Source organism: Bufo gargarizans, chromosome 3 (genome assembly GCF_014858855.1).
Source record: "Bufo gargarizans isolate SCDJY-AF-19 chromosome 3, ASM1485885v1, whole genome shotgun sequence".
NCBI lineage: Eukaryota > Metazoa > Chordata > Amphibia > Anura > Bufonidae > Bufo > Bufo gargarizans.
Genome location: NC_058082.1, coordinates 538,410,664 through 538,430,993, shown reverse-complemented (window position 1 = coordinate 538,430,993; position 20,330 = coordinate 538,410,664). Strand labels below are relative to the sequence as shown.

At 43.6% G+C, this 20,330-nt stretch overlaps 1 pseudogene; it reads right to left on the bottom strand.

Annotated features, from left to right (window-relative positions):
* Nucleotides 1-16,895: 16,895 nt before the first annotated feature.
* On the bottom strand, nt 16,896-19,863 carry LOC122931744 (annotated as a pseudogene).
* Between the last annotated feature and the right edge of the window lie 467 nt (nt 19,864-20,330).

Sequence of the window (20,330 nt, the reverse complement as noted above, 5' to 3'; positions counted from 1 at the left end):
AGTCCTGAGGTATCCAAGCCTGGTTCATTTTAATGAACGTGAGCTTGTCCACGTTGGCTGTGGACAGGCGGCTGCGTCTGTCTGTAATGACGCCTCCTGCCTTGCTAAATACACGTTCAGAGAATATACCGGCTGCAGGGCAGGCCAGCACCTCCAAGGCATACAGGGCAAGCTCTGACCATGTGGACAATTTGGAGACCCAGAAGTTGAATGGGGCAGAACCATCAGTCAGTACGTGTAGGCGTGTGCACAGGTACTGTTCCACCATGTTGTTCAAATGCTGCCTCCTGCTAACATGCTCCATATCAGCAGTTGGGGTCAGTTGTTGCGGCGAGGTGACAAAGCTTTTCCACATGTCGGCCATGCTAACCCTGCCTTCTGAGGTGCTGGCGCTGACACAGCTGCGTTGGCTACCTCTTCCTCCTCCCCTGCCTTTGCCTTGTGCCTCCACTTGTCCCCCGGCGTCAGTCGGGAATGCTCTCAGAAGCACGTCTACCAGCGTGCGCCTGTAGTCGCACATCTTCCGATCACTCTCCAGTGAGGGAATTAGGGACGGCACATTGTCTTTGTGACAGGGATCCAGAAGGGTGGCCACCCAGTAGTCAGCACATGTTAAAATGTGGGCAACTCTGCTGTATTTGCGCAGGCACTGCAGCATGTAGTCGCTCATGTGTGCCAGGCTGCCCAGAGGTAAGGACAAGCTGTCCTCTGTGGGAGGCATATCGTCTGTGTCCTCCGTATCCCCCCAGTGACACACCAGTGATGGGCCCAAGCTGCGTTGGATGCCACCCCGCTGTGAACATGCTTCATCCCCATCCTCCTCCTCCTCATCCTCCAGTAGTGGGCCCTGGCTGGCCAAATTTGTACTTGGCTTCTGCTGTTGCAAAAATCCTCTTTCTGAGCCACTTCTAAAAGACTGGCCTGAGATGACCCCTCTTCCTCCTCCTCGTCCTGGGCCACATCCTCTTCCATCATCGCCCTAAGTGTTCTCTCAAGGAGACATAGAAGTGGTATTGTAACGCTGATAACGGCATCATCGCCACTGGCCATGTTGGTGGAGTACTCAAAACAGGGAACACAGGTCTCGCACGGAGGCCCAGTCATTGGTGGTGAAGTGGTGCTGTTCCGCAGTGCGACTCACCAGTGCGTGCTGCAGCTGAAACTCGCACAGTCTCTCCAGCATGTGCAAGGTGGAGTTCCACCTGGTGGGCACGTCGTATATGAGGCGGTGAGCGGGAAGGCCGAAGTTACGCTGTAGAGCAGACAGCCGAGCGGCGGCAGTATGAGAACGCTGGAAGCGCGCACAGATGGCCCGCACTTTACGCAGCAGCTATGACATGTCGGGGTAGTTGTAAATGAATATCTGCATCATCAAATTCAGCACATGGGCCAGGCAAGGTATGTGCGTCAAACCGGCTAGTCCCAGAGCTGCAACGAGATTTCGCCCATTATCGCACACCACCAGGCCGGGCTTGAGGCTGGCAGCAACCACTCGTCGGTCTGTTGTTCTATACCCCGCCACAATTCCTGTGCGGTGTGGGGCCTGTCCCCCAAGCACATCAGTTTCAGAACAGCCTGCTGACATTTACCCCTGGCTGTGCTGAAGTTGGTGGTGAAGGTCTGTCGCTGACCGGGTGAGGAGGTGGTAGAAGAGGAGCAGGAAGCCGAGTAGGAAGAGGAGGCAACAGTTGGCAAAGAATGATGCCCTGCGATCCTTGGTGGCAGAAGGACGTGCGCCAAACAGCTCTCCTCCTGGGGCCTAGCCGCCACTATATTTACCCAGTGTGCAGTTAGGGAGATATAGTGTCCCTGGGTGTGCTTATTGGTCCACGTATCTGTGGTTAGGTGGACCTTGCCACAGATGGCGGTGCACACTTGATTTTATCCGATACTTGGTTGTGCAGGGAGGGCACGGCTCTCCTAGAGAAGTAGTGGAGGCTGGGAATGACGTACTGTAAGACAGCAAGCAATATGGACTATTTGAAGCTGTCCGTCTCCACCAGCCTGAATGACAGCATTTTAAAGGCCAGTAGTTTATAAATGCTGGCATTCAGGGCCAGGGATCGAAGGTGGCTAGGTGGGAATTTATGCTTTCTATCAAAGGTTTGTGAGATGGAGAGCTAAACGCTTCCGTGTGACATGGTGGAGATGCTTGGTGACGGAGGTGGTGTTCTTGGTGGCACATCCTCTGTTTGCTGGGCGGCAGGTGCCAACGTTCCTCCAGAGGAGGAGGAAGAGACCGAGGCAGCAGCAGAAGAGGGAGCAGGAGGGGCCTGAGCCCTTTCTTGGTTATGAAGGTGCTTACTCCACTGCAACCCGTGTCTCGCATGTAGAGGCCTGGTCATGCAGGTTGTGCTAAGGTTCAGAACGTTACTGCCTTTCTTAAGGCTCTGATGGCACAGCGTGCAAACCACTCGGGTCTTGTCGTCAGCACATTGTGTGAAGAAGTGCCATGCCAGGGAACTCCTTGAAGCTGCCTTTGGTGTGCTCGGTCCCTGATGACGGTGGCCAGTAGCAGGCGAACTGTTTTGGCGACGGCTGCTCTGCTTTTGCACCCTGCTACCGCTTTTGCTACGCTGTTGGCTCGGTCTCACCACTGCCTCTTCCTCTAAACTCTTAAAGTTAGTGGCATGACCTTCATTCCATCTGGGGTCTAGGACCTCATCGTCCTCTGCATCGTCTTCCACCCAGTCTTCCTCCCTGACCTCCTTTTCGGTCTGCACACTGCAGAAAGACACAGCAGTTGGCACCTGTGTTTTTCGTCATCATCAGAGACGTGCTGAGGTGGTATTCCCGTGTCCTCATCAGGAAACATAAGTGGTTGTGCGTCAGTGCATTCTATGTCTTCCACCCCTGGGGAAGGGTTAGGTGGATGCCCTTGGGAAACCCTGCCAGTAGAGTCTTCAAACAGCATAAGAGACTGCTGCATGATTAGAGGCTCAGACAAGTTCCCCGATATGCACGGGGGTGATGTGACAGAATGATGGGCATGGGTTTCAGGCGCCACCTGTGTGCTTTCTGCAGCAGACCTGGGTGGGAGATAATGTGAACGTGCTGAATCCACTGTCGGCCACCCAATTGACTAGCACCTGTACTTGCTCAGGCCTTACCATCCTTAGAACGGCATTAGGCCTGACCAAATATCGCTGTAGATTATGACGGCTACTGGGACCTGAGGTAGTAGGTTCAGTAGGACGTGTAGCTGTGGCAGAACTGCCACGTCCTCTCCCTGCACCAAAGGCTCTAGCAACACCACCACCACCACCATGACCGCGTCCCTTATTAGATGTTTGCCTCATAGTTAGCAAAGTTTTACAAAGCAAAGTAAAAAGTAGTTAAGTCTGTTAAAAATAATTAACCGCAAATAAAAACCCTGATGTAGGGTATTGCACTCAATTTTTTTAAAACTCTATATGACAGCGGTATTTAGGGCCTAAATTTCACAGTAACTTATGCATGTCTAATCCCAGATGTCCGGTATATCAGAGGGTTTTTTTCACCCCAGTAAGCACAAAGCCGTATTTGTGGCCTAAATGTGGCACTCACTTATGCACGTCTAATCCCAGACGTGCAGTATATCAGAGGGTTTTTTAACCCCAGTAAGCACAAAGCCGTATTTTTTGCCTAAATGAGACACTTACTTATGCATGTCTAATCCCAGATGTGCAGTATATTAGAAGTTTTTTTCACTCCAGTACGCACAAAGCCGTATTTGTGGCCTGAATGTGACACTCACTTATGCACGTTTAATCCTAGATGTGCACTATATGAAACAGATGGTTTTTTTTTCATCCCAGTATGCCCCAGTATGAGAAAGCCGTATTTGTGGCCTACATTTCACAGTCACTTATGCATGACTAATCCCAGATGTGCAGTATATCAGAGGTTTTTTTTGACATCGGTAAGCAAAAAGCTGTATTTGTGGCCAAAATGTGACACTCACTTATGGACGTCTATTCCTAGATGTGCACTATATGAAATAGATGTTTGTTTTTTTTTCACCCCAGTATGTCCCAGTATGATAAAGCCGTATCTGTGGCATAAATTTCACAGTCACTTATGCATGTCTAATCCCAGATGTGCAGTATATCAGAGGGTTTTTTCACCCCAGTAAGAAAAAGCTATATTTCTGGCCTAAATGTGACACTCACTTATGCATGTCTAATCCTAGATGTGCAATATATGAAACAGATGGGTTTTTTTTTCACCCCAATAAGCAAAATGCTGTATTTCTGGCCTAAATGTGACACTCACTTATGCATGTCTAATACTACATATGTACTATATGAAACAGATGTATTTTTTTCACCCCAGTATGCCTAAGTATGAGAAAGCCGTATTTGTGGCCTAAATTTCACAATCCCTTATCCACGTCTAATCCCAGATGTGCACTATATGAAACAGATGTGTTTTTTTTCACCCCAGTAAGCAAAAAGCTGTATTTCTGGCCTAAATGTGACACTCACTTATGCATGTCTAATCCTAGATGTGCACTATATGAAACAGATGTGTTTTTTTTTTTTGCCCCAGTAAGCAAAAAGCTGTATTTCTGGCCTAAATGTGACACTCACTTATGCACTTCTAATCCCACATGTGCACTATATGAAGCAGATGTTTTTTGTTTTTTTTCCACCCCAGTAAGCAAAAAGCTTAATTTCTGGCCTAAATGTGACACTCACTTATGCATGTCTAATCCCACATGTGAACTATATGAAGCAGATGGGGGTTTTTTTCACCCCAGTTAGCAAAAAGCTGTATTTCTGGCCAAAATGTGACACTCACTTATGCACGTCTAATCCTAGATGTGCACTATATGAAATTTTTATTTTATTTTTTAACCCCAGTAATCAAAAAGCTGTATTTCTGGACTTGCAGACATGCAGATATCCTGTTCTGGTGCACTATCGTTGCATAAAATGGCTGCTGATTATGTATTGATATTGACAAACTGAAGTAAAAAATAGTTTGTTTTCAGCAGTAGTTGGATCAGGGCAGGCTTAAAAAATTGTGCACTGCACACACAAAACACATTTGCTGTAGATCGCTGAGTAAAAAAGCAGTTCTTCATAAGATTTCTCCCTGATCTCTCCCTCACAGCAGCTGCAGCCTCTCCCTACACTAATCCGAGCAGAGTGACTGGCGCCGCTACGTGACTCCAGCTTAAACAGAGGCTGGGTCACATGCTGCACTGGCCAATCACAGCCATGCCAATAGCAGGCATGGCTGTGATGGCCTCTTGGGGCAAGTAGTATGACGCTTGTTGATTGGCTACTTTGCAGCCTTTCAAAAAGCGCAAAGAAAGCGCCGAACCCCGAACCCAAACTTTTACGTAAATGTTCGGGTTCGGGTCCGGGTGCCGAAAAACCTAAAGTATTTTATGAGTAGAGTTAATCGAACCCGAACTGTAAAGTTCGGGTTCGATTAACTCTACTCATAAAATATTTCTTACCTAACATTCCCCATATGCCTATTTTATGTTTGCATCATTTTGGAAATGTAATTTTATTTTTTTAGGACATTACAAGGCTTTGAAGTTTAGAAGCAATTCCTAAAATGTTTATGAAAATTTCCAAAACCCACTTTTTAAGGGCCAGTTCAGGTCTGAAGTCACTTTGTCAAGCTTACATAGTGAATACCCCCCATAAATTACCCCATTGTAGAAACTACACCCCTCAAGTTACACAAAACAGATTTTACATACTTTGTTAACCCTTTAGGTGTTCCACAAGAATTAAAGGAAAATGGAGATGACATTTCTAAATTTCACTTTTTGGGCAGATTTTCCATTTTATTAAAAAATTTTCTTTAACACATTGAGGATTATTAGTCAAACAAAACAATATTTATTACTCTGATTCTGTGGTTTACAGAGACACCCCAATGTGGTCGTAAACTGATGTAAGGCAGGGCGCAGAAGGAAAGGAGAGCCATATGGTTTTTGGAAGGCAGATTTTGCTGGACTGGTTTTTAGATGCCATGTCCCATTTAAAGCCCCCCTAATGCACCCTTACAGTAGAAACACCCCCAAAAAAGGCCCTAGGGGATAAGGTGTCAATTTTATTGGTACTATTTTGGGCTACATATGATTTTTTAATTGCTCTATATTATGTTTTTTGTGAGGCAAGGTAACAAAAAAATAGCTGTTTTGGCAGCGTTTTGTTATTTTAAATTTTTTACAACATTCATCTCCAGGGTAGATCATGAGCTATTTTTATAGAGCAGGTTATTACGGACGCAGTGATATCAAATATGTCTACTTTGTTTGTTTGTTTCAGTTTTACATAATAAAGCATGTAAAAAAAATTATGTTTTTGTGTGTCCATTTTCTGAACGCCATATGTTTATTTATTTTGTGCAGGGGCTCTTTTTTTGCAGAAAGAGTTGAGGTTTTTATTGGTACCATTTCTGGGTACATATGATTTTTTGATCATTCATTATTATACTTTATGGGGAAAGATGACCAAAGAATTGGCTGTTTTGGAACAGTTTTTATTTATTTAGGTCAGGGGTTAGGTCATGTGAGGGGTTAGGTCATGTGACAGTTTTATAGAGCAGATCGTTACAGATGTGGCAATACCCAATATGTATACTTTTTCTTATTTATTTAAGTTTTACACAATAATAGCATTTCTGAAACCAATAAAAATATGTTTTAGTGTCTCCATAGTCTGAGAGCCATAACTTTTTTATTTTTAGGGCGATTGTCTTAAATAGGGTATAATTTTTTGCGGGATGAGGTGAAGGTTTGAGTGGTACTATTTTGGGGTGTATAAGCCTTTTTTGATTGCTTGGTGTTGTGCTTTTTGTGATGTAAGGTGACAAAAATTGCTTTTTTTTTTGCACATTTTTTTTTTATTGTGCTTATTGGACAGGGTTGATCATGTGATATATTTATAGAGACGGTTGTTACGGATGCGGTGATACCTAATATGTGTATTTTTTTCATTTTTTATATATAATATATATATATTTATTTATTCATTTTATTTACATTTTTATTTATTTTATTATTTTCACATTTTATCAAGTCCCTCTTGGATCTTAAAGATCCAGTGGGGCTGATGGCTGTACTATACTTTTCAATGCTATTGCATTGCAAAGTATAGTATTATCAGATTTTCTGTAGGTGGCAACACCGGACGCCTTTGCATAGCGTCATGTTGCCATGGCAACCATCGGGCGCTGCAGCCCCAATGGTGGAGAGAGGGAGCCCCCTCCCTCTATTAACCTCATGGATGCCACTGCCGCGGCATCTAAGGGGTTACAGCAGAGTATCCTAAATTTTAATCGAATTCCATTTTGGATGCTTCAATTCGTTCAACACTAGTGTTTCATTCTTACCTTTTTTGCCAACTTTGGAAAAATAAGCTGTTACTCTGTCATTTTTTATTTTTTTTTATGCTGGTCATCTTGCACAACTTACTGGTATATCTTGGTATATATTGACAAAGGCAAAACATCAGTATTACAAGTTCACCTCAATCCTTCAATCTCTGTGGCCTCCTATGATTGTATTCAACTGCTTCTGAGCTCTTAAACACCAAGACAGCATTAACAATGTCAAAGTGACACTAACATATATGACAATGGAGACATGGATGGTAGCAGAGGATGGTAGCAGCCTGTTTAAAAACACATTGCACTGTCAGATTTTTTTTAATTAAAAAATTATACTTTTTGGGTGGAAGATGTCTTTTCTGACCTATAAAATAATAGCTAACAATTTGAGTGATTCATCCTAAATGAATCAAGTCAATTTGCTTAGCTCTGCTAGTAACTTGTGGATATGCATTATGACAACTTGCTCATCATCTGTAACCATATTGATTTGTTTGCATGTCCACTGTTGAATAGTGTTGAGCGCGAATATTCGAAAAGCGAAATTTTTTTCGCGAATATCGCAACTTCGCGATTTCGCGAATATTTCGAATATAGTGCTATATATTCGTAAAAATGAATATTCTTTTTTTTTTTTTTTTTTTTTTTCACAAAATTACAGTACACATATAATTGATTGTTTCCCAAAGGTCCAACAGCTCAGATCTTACTCACATTGCCTAGAAAGTGATTGAGGCGCGAATCTTCGTAAGGCGATTTTATTAGCGCACATGCGAATATCGGCACGTCCCAGAATAGAGGCAAAGGGCTTTGCATTCATACATTAGTGAATTGAGTTGCGAATCTTCGTAAGGCGATTTTATTAGCGCACATGCGAATATCTACACTTGTCCCAGAACAGAGGCACAGGGCTTTGCATTACATTAGTGATTGAATTGAGCTGCGAATCTTCGTGAGGCGATTTTATTAACGCAAATGCGAAAATCTACACTTGTCCCCAGAACAGAGAGGCAAAGGCCTGTGCATTCATATAGTATAGCACCATATTCGCGAATACGTAGAACTTCGTAAAATTCGATTTACGAATATTCGTATTTTTTATTTTACTTTCCACCTTACAGATGACATCGATCTGTACTCTGTCAACTACTGTCATCACCCCCCACTGTATCTCGATTGATTCCCAAAAGTCCAAAAGCTCAGATCTTACTCACATTGCCTAGAAAGTGATTGAGGCGCGAATATTCGTAAGGCGATTTTATTAGCGCACATGCGAATATCTACACTTGTCCCAGAACAGAGGCAAAGGGCTTTGCATTCTTACATTAGTGATTGAATTGAGCTGCGAATCTTCGTGAGGCGATTTTATTAACGCAAATGCGAATATCTACACTTGTCCCCAGAACAGAGGCAAAGGCCTGTGCATTCATATAGTATAGCACCATATTCGCGAATACGTAGAACTTCGTAAAATTCGATTTACGAATATTTCGTATTTTTTATTTTACTTTCCACCTTACAGATGACATTGATCTGTACTCTGTCAACTACTGTCATCACCCCCCACTGTATCTCGATTGATTCCCAAAAGTCCAAAAGCTCAGATCTTACTCACATTGCCTAGAAAGTGATTGAGGCGCGAATATTCGTAAGGCGATTTTATTAGCGCACATGCGAATATCTACACTTGTCCCAGAACAGAGGCAAAGGGCTTTGCATTCTTACATTAGTGATTGAATTGAGCTGCGAATCTTCGTGAGGCGATTTTATTAACGCAAATGCGAATATCTACACTTGTCCCCAGAACAGAGGCAAAGGCCTGTGCATTCATATAGTATAGCACCATATTCGCGAATACGTAGAACTTCGTAAAATTCGATTTACGAATATTCGTATTTTTTATTTTACTTTCCACCTTACAGATGACATTGATCTGTACTCTGTCAACTACTGTCATCACCCCCCACTGTATCTCGATTGATTCCCAAAAGTCCAAAAGCTCAGATCTTACTCACAGTGCCTAGAAAGTGATTGAGTTGCGAATCTTCGTAAGGCGATTTTATTAGCGCACATGCGAATATCTACACTTGTCCCAGAACAGAGGCAAAGGGCTTTGCATTCTTACATTAGTGATTGAATTGAGCTGCGAATCTTCGTGAGGCGATTTTATTAACGCAAATGCGAATATCTACACTTGTCCCCAGAACAGAGGCAAAGGCCTGTGCATTCATATAGTATAGCACCATATTCGCGAATACGTAGAACTTCGTAAAATTCGATTTACGAATATTCGTATTTTTTATTTTACTTTCCACCTTACAGATGACATTGATCTGTACTCTGTCAACTACTGTCATCACCCCCCCCACTGTATCTCGATTGATTCCCAAAAGTCCAAAAGCTCAGATCTTACTCACAGTGCCTAGAAAGTGATTGAGGCGCGAATATTCGTAAGGCGATTTTATTAGCGCACGTGCGAATATCGGCACTTGTCCCAGAACAGAGGCAAAGGGCTTTGCATTCTTACATTAGTGATTGAATTGAGCTGCGAATCTTCGTAAGGCGATTTTATTAGCGCACATGCGAATATCGGCACTTTGTGAGGACACTAATCCCTCCCTCATTTTAGATTGTGGGCCAATGAGAAGGAGTCCAACAGGTTAGCAACATCCCTAGCAACCAATCAGAAAGTTGCCCACCCCATTACTATATAAGATTTTGTCACGGCAGCCATTTTGTGCGGTTTCATGTGGTGGTGATTGAGAGAGGATCTTGGAACTGTGCAGTGCTTTGCTTTTTTAAAAGCAAATTGTAAAACGATTTAATCTCATAGTTTTAGATAGGGTAGGTTAGTGTAGCTGATAGGATAAAGATTAGGGTACAGAGTTAGGAGAAAAATAATCATTTATATAGATTAGTGTAGCCGATAGTTTCTAGTGCAGGGTGCAGTGTAGGGCCTAGTTAGAGAAGAATAATCATTTATTTAGGTTAGGTAATAGTGTAGCTGATAGGATAAAGATTAGGGCACAGAGTTAGGAGAAATATAATCATTTATTTAGGTTAGTGAATAGATTAGCTGATAGTTTCTAGTGCAGGGTACAGTGTAGGGCCTAGTTAGGAGAAATATAATTATTTAGGTTAGTGAATAGATTAGCTGATAGTTTCTAGTGCAGGGTACAGTGTAGGGCCTAGTTAGGAGAAATATAATTATTTAGGTTAGTGAATAGATTAGCTGATAGTTTCTAGTGCAGGGTGCAGTGTAGGGCATAGTTAGGAGAAATATAATTATTTAGGTTAGTGAATAGATTAGTTAGCTGATAGTTTCTAGTGAACGGTGTAGGTTAGTTATAGTGTAGGCTTTAGTTGTTTTTTTTTGTTTTCTAGTTTAGTATAGTGTTTGTAATAAAATAAAAAAAGTTTATTAGTTTTCGTTTATTACTGTTTAGTTTGTGTCGTGTCAGTGTCTACGTCCTTTGTTAGTTAAAAAAAAAAAGACAAAAAAAAGTTCATTAGTTTTAGTGTTTTTCTTTTTCTGGTTATTCCATGTTTTTTGTCCGCGTCAGTGTCTACGTCCTTTGTTAGTTAAAAAAAAAAAAGACAAAAAAAAGTTTATTAGTTTTCTTTTTTTTTCTTTTACTGGTTATTCGGTGTATTGTCAGTGTCTACGTCCTTTGTTAGTTTAAAATAAAATATATATTTACGTTGATTTACCATATATAAATTTGGTTTTCTTTATTGTGCGACAGTCCCCATCCCAATAAACTTGTTCCCTAAATCATATAATTTAATTTTTGTATAAATAAAAAAATAATAATAATGAGGTCTTCAGGATCGAGCGGCAGGGGTAGGAGAGTAGTTGGTCCCAGTGCTGGACAGCTGCCAGCACGGGGCCGCTCCTCTACCCACCGAGGTGCGGACACAGGTGTCAGGGGCGTCCGCCTTATTCGGGATTTTTTTTGCCACTGGCAGCAGGAGAATTTCCTCTCAGGATGCCGAGGAAGTTGTGTCTCTTGTGGCACAAGCCAGTGCCACAGAGTCCTCTGCCCCGGCTCCGAGCAGCAGCTGCACTTCGTCTTCTGTAGGACCAACCCCCAGCCCCCAAGAATCGTCCCTGCTCCTGTTTGACAGCGACAGTGAGAGGGACACCTTGGGGGAGGTAATGCAGGAGGCTGATTTGCACTTCAGTCCTGAGGGTCAGGACCTTATGGAAGGGATGGAGGAGGAGATGGAGGGGGTACCACCTGTATGCACCCCAGTGACATCCCTTCCAACAGGTGCGGGCGGTTTCAGCCAGCGAAACCCGACACCTAGTCAGACCCAGGCGTCAGCGAGGGGACAGAGGAGCCAGGTCAGGGGCCCCACGTCTGCTGTTCCCCTCAGTGCACCACTGGTTGGCCCTGTGTCTGACATATCGGGGGATGAAGAGGAGGGTGACAGAGAATGGGTGCCACCTCCCTTGTCAGGAATCAGCAGCACTGATGAGGAGGAAGGTAGGCACCAGAGACAAATGGTGCGACAGGTTGCCAGTGAGCCCAGCGTCAGGGGCTCCACTGGTAATGGCAGTAGGAGGAGGCAGCAGCAGCCAGATCCACCTATCCGCATCGAGCCCGAGCAGGCGCAAGTCAGCACCGCCCCATCTGACAGGAGGGTGGTACGTAAGTCGCCTGTTTGGGCTTACTTCACCCTGGCAGTAGATGATGCCACAATTGGCATTTGTAATCTGTGCCATGCCAGGGTGAGTAGAGGGAGGTCTGCGGCTCGGCTGGGTACCACTGCCCTCACCCAGCACTTATGAGTCAACCACTGGCGGGAGTGGGAACAGATGCGGGGTGGTCATAGCAGTGGCGCCACCAGCAGTGTGCAGGGGACAGCAGCTCCTGCCACTGTTCTGCAGCCACCCCAACCACTTCTAACAAGGCGTTCCCACTCCCCCGCTCCCTCTCCTAGAGGTACTGGTACCGGCAGCCAGACCTCTGCCTCCACCGCACCCTCCTCTATGTCCTCCACTGCCGTCCGGCGCCAGCCCACGGTTGCTGACCTTTTCGAACGCACCGCGCCTTATGCCCCCGGGGACCGACAAGTGCGTTCACTCAATGGGCTCCTGGCAAGGGTTATCGCCCAACATCTGCTGCCCTTCAATCTTGTGGACAGCAATCCATTCCGGCAGATGTTGGAGCAGGCACAACCCAGATGGCGTGGCCCCAGCCGCCATTTCTTTGCCAGGACTGGCGTCCCTGCCCTACACCAGCACATTGTGCAGAAGGTATCCCTGTCGCTGGATCATGCTGTCAGTGACAGGGTGCATCTGACAATGGATGCTTGGACCAGCAGGCATGGGCAGGGACGCTATATCAGTTTTACTGCCCATTGGGTTTCCCTCCGAGGCGCCGGGGAGGGAACGGCGGCATCTGAGTTTGTGGTGCCGCCCCGGGGTGTCCAGGGGAGAACTGCTGCTCTCCCCCCACAAGCCACTGTCTCCACCACTGCTGAGCCCCCCAGCAAGCGTCCCCGTAGCTACGCGAGTGTGGTGCACGTCCGCTGCCAGGCCGTGCTCCAGCTTGTGAGCTTAGGGGAACGGAGACACACTGGACCTGACGTTCTGGCCGCACTACAGGATCAGGTCCAGAAGTGGCTGACACCCCGAAGGCTCCAGGCAGGTATGGTTGTCTGTGACAACGGCAGCAACCTCCTCGCCGCCCTCCAAGCTGGCAGTCTGACACACGTGCCCTGCATGGCACATGTCCTCAACCTAGTTGTGCAGAAATTCCTCCGGACATACGAAGGGTTGAGTGACATTGTGCCAAGGGTACGGAGGATTGCCAGCCACTTTAGACGCTCCCCAACTGCTGCCGCGTCCCTGTCCAAACTACAGCAGGACAACAGCCTGCCACCTCACAGGCTGATTGTGGACAGTGTGACGCGGTGGAACTCCACCCTCCACATGCTGGAGAGGTTGTGGGAGCAGCGAAGGGCGGTGAGGGAATACCTGCTGGACCAAGGCACTCCAGGGCCAGCACAACCACTCCCATACATCACTAATGCGGAGTGGGGGCAGATACAGCAGGTCTGCCACGTGTTGGCTCCATTCGAGCAGGCGACCAAGATGGTCAGCGGGGAGCATGTCGGCCTCAACGACATGCTCCCCTTAGTGTTCCTGCTGGACAGGACACTAGATCGCCTGCTCGAGGCTGGGGAGAGTGCCTTGTTGGAGCAAGAGGAGGCAGCAATGCTCCAACAAGACCAGGCCCAAGACGAGGAGGAGGAGGAAGAATTTGTAGACGTCCAGCAGTCTGGGCCTGGTCAGGAGGGAGAGACGGTGTTGGGGGCACCGTTAGTCCGGGGGTGGGGCAGCTCCGAACGGGAGCAGCAGCAACAGCAGCAGGAGGACCAAGAAGTCATGGTCCTGGGCAGCCATGAACAGTCACAGCGGGCTGTCCTCTTCCCTATGGCTGCCCACATGCTGCGATGCCTCCGGAGGGACCCCCGGATCAAGAGAATCAAGGAGAGGGAAGATTATTGGTTGGCCACCCTTTTAGACCCTCGCTGCAAGGGGAAACTGGAGCAGTTCATCCCAGCCAGCCGTAGACAGGCCCGTATGGATCAACTGCGGGCCTGTCTGATCAAGCGTCTGGAGCAGGCCAACCCTCGGCCTCACGCTCTAGTTCTCCCCGCCCATCTCACCCAGCAGGTGGCTGGCCCCAGCAGCACCAGCCGAGCAGGTGACCTTATGGGTGAGATGCGGTCGTTCTACCAGTCTGCGCGACCCAGTACCACCAGCAGCAGCAGCAGCAGTCACCACCAGCGGCTGGCCCGCATGGTGGCAGACTACATGGGGTCCGTTGGTGCTTCCGACAGCATGAGCACCGACGACCCCATGGAGTACTGGGTTGCCAGGCTGGACACCTGCCGCGAGCTCGCTCAGTATGCGCTGGAGTTACTATCTTGCCCACCCTCCAGCGTACTGTCTGAGCGGACATTTAGCGCGGCAGGTGGGGTGGTCACGGACAAGCGGACCCGTCTGTCCACAGACTCAGTGGACAGACTTACATTCATTAAAATGAACGAGTCCTGGATCGGCAGTGACTTCTTGGCCCCCGCTGTCGGTTCAGGCCGTTGAAGGGTCCCTTGTCCATCCCTCTCCTTGTCTCTCCCTCCAAAACTACGTTGTTTTTTATTTTTATTTTAAATATTTATTTATATATTTACTTATTTATATATTATACATTTTTATTTATGAAGCAAAATCTTAATATAATCAAAATAATCATTCTAGAATGCCAAATTTTTTAATTATCATGCATGTCATCAAATTTCCTCAGCACACTGAATACCTGCTGCTGTCAGAGTTGCATTTTTTTTAAGTTATGGGCTTACCATGGCCTGTTGGTTTGCCATTCGGCATTACACATTGCTGCTGCCAACTTTGAACGTGCTGCTGACTGACATGTCATATTTAATTTATGGGCTTCCCATGGCCTGTTGGTTTCCCATTCAGCAGTACTCATTGCTGCTGCCAACTTTGAACGTGCTGCTGACTATCCTGATATGTTATTCGGAGCTATGTTTAGGCCTTTTACTAGACATTTTCCATCTTCCATCCTGTTGATGCTGCTATTGAATTTACTGATCAGGCTGATTTTTGTTTAGTCCTTACACTACATCATTATATTTAAATGTTGATTATGCATTTCCTACTGAGTTGTGCCAAGTTATGTGTAGACCTTATGCTCAACCATTTCAAAATTCCATCTAGTTGATGCTGCATCTGTCTGTCCTGAACATGTATTTCTAATTACTCTTTATCCTCCAATTTTAACATTAAATTATGATGCTGCCTATCCTGCAGGGTTAGGCGAACTTGGTGTAGACCTTTTACTATGGTGTTTACATTTACCTGCTTTTGTCTGCCCTGTTCCTGCAGAGTTTAGTTTAGCTATGTGTGGCCTTTAGATAACAGATTTTTCTGTTTTAATGGTAGTTTCAGTAGTTATCCTTAATTGTTTGGCCCTTTGATTTGTATGCCTTCTACTGTTGCGTTACTATTTTACTGCTACTGTCTGGCCTAATGCTGCCAAGTAATGTGTCTGAAATATACTAAATTATTAAAATCTAACTGTGGATTTTTTTTTTTCAAGATCATGCAAAGGAGAACCAGCATGGACCACTTATTAGCCCTTGTAATATGACAAGTATTGAGTATTATTATTTTCATAAAATGGTGTTCATGTTTAATATTTGTGAATGTGCACTATTCATCGTATATTGTCAAGAATTTGATTGGAATATAGATAGAATAAAAATGTTTTCGTTTAATACATTCATGCGGTTTTACGCTTCATTCACCAAAATAATTTATTTTGTTTTATTTTATTTTAAAAATTTTAATTTTGCTTTAATTGGGTTGTTGGCGTCCATGTTGTGGTTCTTACTTTAGCAAGGTGGGGACCGCATGTGGGCTTCCATTTTCAAAAGGTTTTGTGCACTTAACATTGTACAAGACTGATTGATAAACCTAATGAAAGTTTTTTGTTTTATTTATTATTTTAATGCGGACTTAGGTTCTAACATGGTGTTGTCGGTTGTCCTGGAAAGGATGCCTGGCTTCCGTGTTGACCTCTCTACATGGTTGGGTGTTACTGGCGTTATACTCATCCGTGTGGTAATCCGGTTTTGGTAATGGAGCGTTATTGCCACATGTATATATAGATATATACATTTAAATGTAATCTTACTTCTTGACAATTATATAATGATTATTTTCACATGCTAGTGTAATATAATAATAGACTTTAATCTTTCAAAATTACCTGCTGACAGAATAATAATCTTGAAGCCATGTCACCATTTTGTGAGTGATTCTACTCATTGCATCACATGTTGATGTCTTTTTTGAGGAAGCTATGCTCCAACATGTCCAGTTTAACAAACGGACACTATATCAGAATCATGCTAGTTATTTCTTTGCTGACTCATCAATTGTTTTTTTTTGTTGTTTTTTTTCAGACACATTTGATGTTTCAAATTTTTTTGAATAATGGAACTAATATAACTGAAGAAAACTTTAATATGCAATATTGTATTATTGAGGTTGAAATTTGGATCACAGTATGGATAATTTGATACTTTTTTTTATATAAAGATACTTTTTCAAAAGTATAAATTTATTTTTTGTTAAAATTTGGTTGATACTCTATATATATTTATTATACATTTTGAATGTAGATTTGTATTTTGTAATCTAAAGTTTTGTTCAATAATACATTTGAAAGGTAATAGTGTGTTCACACAAAGGTTAATTAATGTGCGTTAAACAATAATTTTCTATTATAAATTACGGTCTTTTTTTTTTCAAAGTAAAGAAAACTTTAATTTAGTGCTCTAAAGTTTTCAGAGCAGCCATTTACAATGAACCAAAATAAGTAAATTTCCTAACGGCAAATTACTACCTTAAATACTGGAGTGCGATAAACAAAATTCTCATTTTTACAAACATACAACATATTGTTTCATGTAAAACTGAATCTGTAAGAATGTCTCATCTGCTTAACCACGTCCGACTAGCCCCAATCTTCGTCCTCCTCCGCTGCCACCCGCGCTGCAGGTTGTGAAATGCCAGCATTGCTGTAACCGTTGTCCTCCTGGAAGTCACCTCTCTTCCTGGTATCCACTGAAGCAAATTTGCTTGGCTGTGAACTAAATGTTGGCATGCCATGGGCACTGAACGCCATCTCTTCAAGCCAAGCAGGTACTGTCACGAACTATGGATCCGATTGCTCCGGATCCCTGAGCTGTGACCTAGTGGTCTGTGACAGAGTCTGCGCACACACAGAGACCTCACGTGACCGGGGTGTATCTTAAAGGACAGGATGAGCTGGGCCTGGTATAGCCTTTATGACCTTTTATAGCCGGCATCACAGAGTAGTGGTAATAAAAGTGTCTATCTATATCATAGGTGACCCCGGCTTCAGGAAGATGAGAGTTCACAGTTTTTTTACATATGCCAGAAGCATATAAGATGGCTACCCAGAGGAATTATGTATGCCGGCACAAGGTACCTCCTGGTGAGCATCGGTTAAAACTTTCACTAGTCCACGGACAATTTTTTGCTCGTCATCACCAATCTTATTAAAAAAAGAAATGGCTTTTCCAGTGTTGCCGCAGCATCCGGTTCGGCCGATCCTGTGAACATATTCGTCAACATCGCCAGGGATGTCAAAATTTATCACATGAAGGACGTTCTCGATATCGAATCCTCTGGCAGCAACAGACGTGGCAACAATCACAGGACACTGTCCAGAGCGGAAGTCGCCCAGAGCATTCTCCCGCTCTCTTTGCTCTCTGTCCCCGTGAATGCTTGTGCAGGGGATTTTTTCTTGACAAAGAAATGTTGCAATTAAATCCGCCATCTTTTTGTTTTTCACAAAAACCATCGTGCGCTCATGGCCTATGAGTTGTAAAAGTTCCAGCAGTTTAGCCTGTGACGAACTGCGACCGCCGCGGCCACAATGAGTCACGAAACTGTAACAGATTCTAGGTCTTGGTTATACGCAGAGGGTAAATTCACAATGCACTCAGAGACAGGTTGTACCTTTCCTCAGAATCAATGTACACTGTCCTTTCTAGAACTCCTGTCTGGCTTTCTATCCCAAGGCCCGGATGCCTAAAGGGTGGCTTAAATCCTTGGTAAAATATATCTTCCTCAGGTATTAGATGCTTGCTTTATTTTCTAATGCATCTGCCCATCAGGGTTACTTATCTTTCCCTGGGATTTCCTTACTTGTCTGTTGAAGGACTGTGGGTTTCTCCCAGGAGGTTCTGTCCTGCTACTGGGGTGTCTTCAGAGCATTCCTTGACTTGACAACAATTTTCTTACATCTTCCATAAAACCCATGTCCAGCATACAATCAGCTTCATACAGAACAAGGTATTTCACTTGGCTCAACCCAATCTTCTCCTTGTTAATAATGTCCAGTAACCTCCCAGGTGTCGCACAAAGGATGTTGCAGCCTTGAAATATCTGGCGCAGTGAATTAGACGTTTGTGTTCCTCCATAGATTACAACTGGACGAACGACAGTTCCGTATGCAAATTTCCAAGCATCTAGGTAAATTTGATTGATCAGCTCTCTGGTAGGAGCAACAATTATGGCTTCTGGTTCCTGAAGATCTTTAAACTGACTCTGTCAGAATATTTATGCTGTCTCCGATTGACAGTCTATGCCTTCTTATAATAATACCCCTCAATTATATTTAAAATCAATTTAGTACTTGATTTCTCTCAGTCGACAAATGTTTGTTTAAACCCAAATCTGGTTTATCTTTTATCTATATAAAGATATATATATTATCAACCATACTGGTCTAGAACTGAATTCAGTTCCTTGGAGATAATACCGTGCTTTCACTAGTATATTTTCAATATCCCTGTATTGGATTATTTTTCAGGATGATGCTGCAGGTACACCCCCATCTTATTCCAAAACAGATACTATACACAAAGTATGGTTAATTGAATATATATATATATATATATATATATATATATAGATATGTATTATATTAAATTAATTATCCTATAAAATATAGGTAAGGTTATACTATACCAAAATGTCAGCTAGCAAAAATCAGTTTCAATGGTTCTAAGATGGCTGCCTCCAATGACTGAAAAGGTGGTCAGGGCTGGATCTGGTCTTTTGATGATGTTCAGAGAGAGAGCTATGGAGCTCTAGAGATCGATCCTTTCTGTCAGCCCATACCATCTTTTTATCCTATCTTAGAAAGGGCTTGGCCAAGTTTTATCATTAACTAGTGACCTCACTTTATAATCAATATAACCTCCCTCTAGTATTTTACCCTAACACTAGATGGCACTAGTATTCCATACAAAAATCGAACCACTCACTTCTTTCTCTTATCTAATATACTAGCAATAAATGTTATCTAAGGTTTCAGACAAAACCTTGAGAAGATCTTGAATAGACAATGGCTTTTTTACTTCGTCAACCACCTGGTTTATCCTTGTACAATGTTATATTGGCCTTTTCAATAAAATATAATAATAATGAACTGTTATAATTTTTTGATCTAGATAGTTTATTTTATTAGGACAACATTGTATATGTAAGCGATGAATACACATGCTGTACTTGGGGGTTCAATCTGTTTTTTTATACTTTTATAATCGGTCTTCCACATCCCCATCTGTTAAAAAATTTTGTCTGCTGAAATATAATAACTTGACACTCTCTAGTACTGCTTAGTTATGCCAAACTTTGTGTAGTAATTAGAATACTACTTTAACTTACCTACTGCATGCTGATCTTGGCCTGATACTTCAGAATTCTCTGTAGTCATTATACTCCACCGTTAGCATTGACTTCTTCTATTGTCCTGATTATTGAGAGTTATGTGTAGGCCGTATAATCCACTGTTAATATCTAGCTACTGTGGATTCTGCTGCGGTCTGTTCTGATCATGGCGAGTTAGCATTCAGCCTTTTGAGAATACACATTACCCGCTGCAGCATGTCCTGCTGAGTTAGGATGAGATTATACTCGACCGTTAATATCTACCAGCTGCAGATGCTGTCTGTCATGATCATACAGAGTTATGTCAAGCTAGTTGTTTGTCCTTTGTAGCTATGTGAAGTTCTTATACAACACCATCAGCTGTCCTGATAAAGTTGACTTTTCAATTTACAAATCAACCTACAATGTTAACTTTACCAACGGCTGCTGTCCAGATGAAGCTGACTTGTATGCCTCAGAATATAACATTAGCTATAACTGCTGCTGCTGTCCTGATCAAGTTGATTTGTTATGTATATACCTTATAATAAAACACTATAAATACCTGCTGCTCCTGCTGCTGTACATTTAAAGGTGACTTGTAGCCCTCAGAATACTATAGCTCTACCTGCTGCTGTCTTGATCAAGTTGATTTGTTATGTATATGCCTCATAATACAACACTACCTGCTGCTGCTGTCATGAAA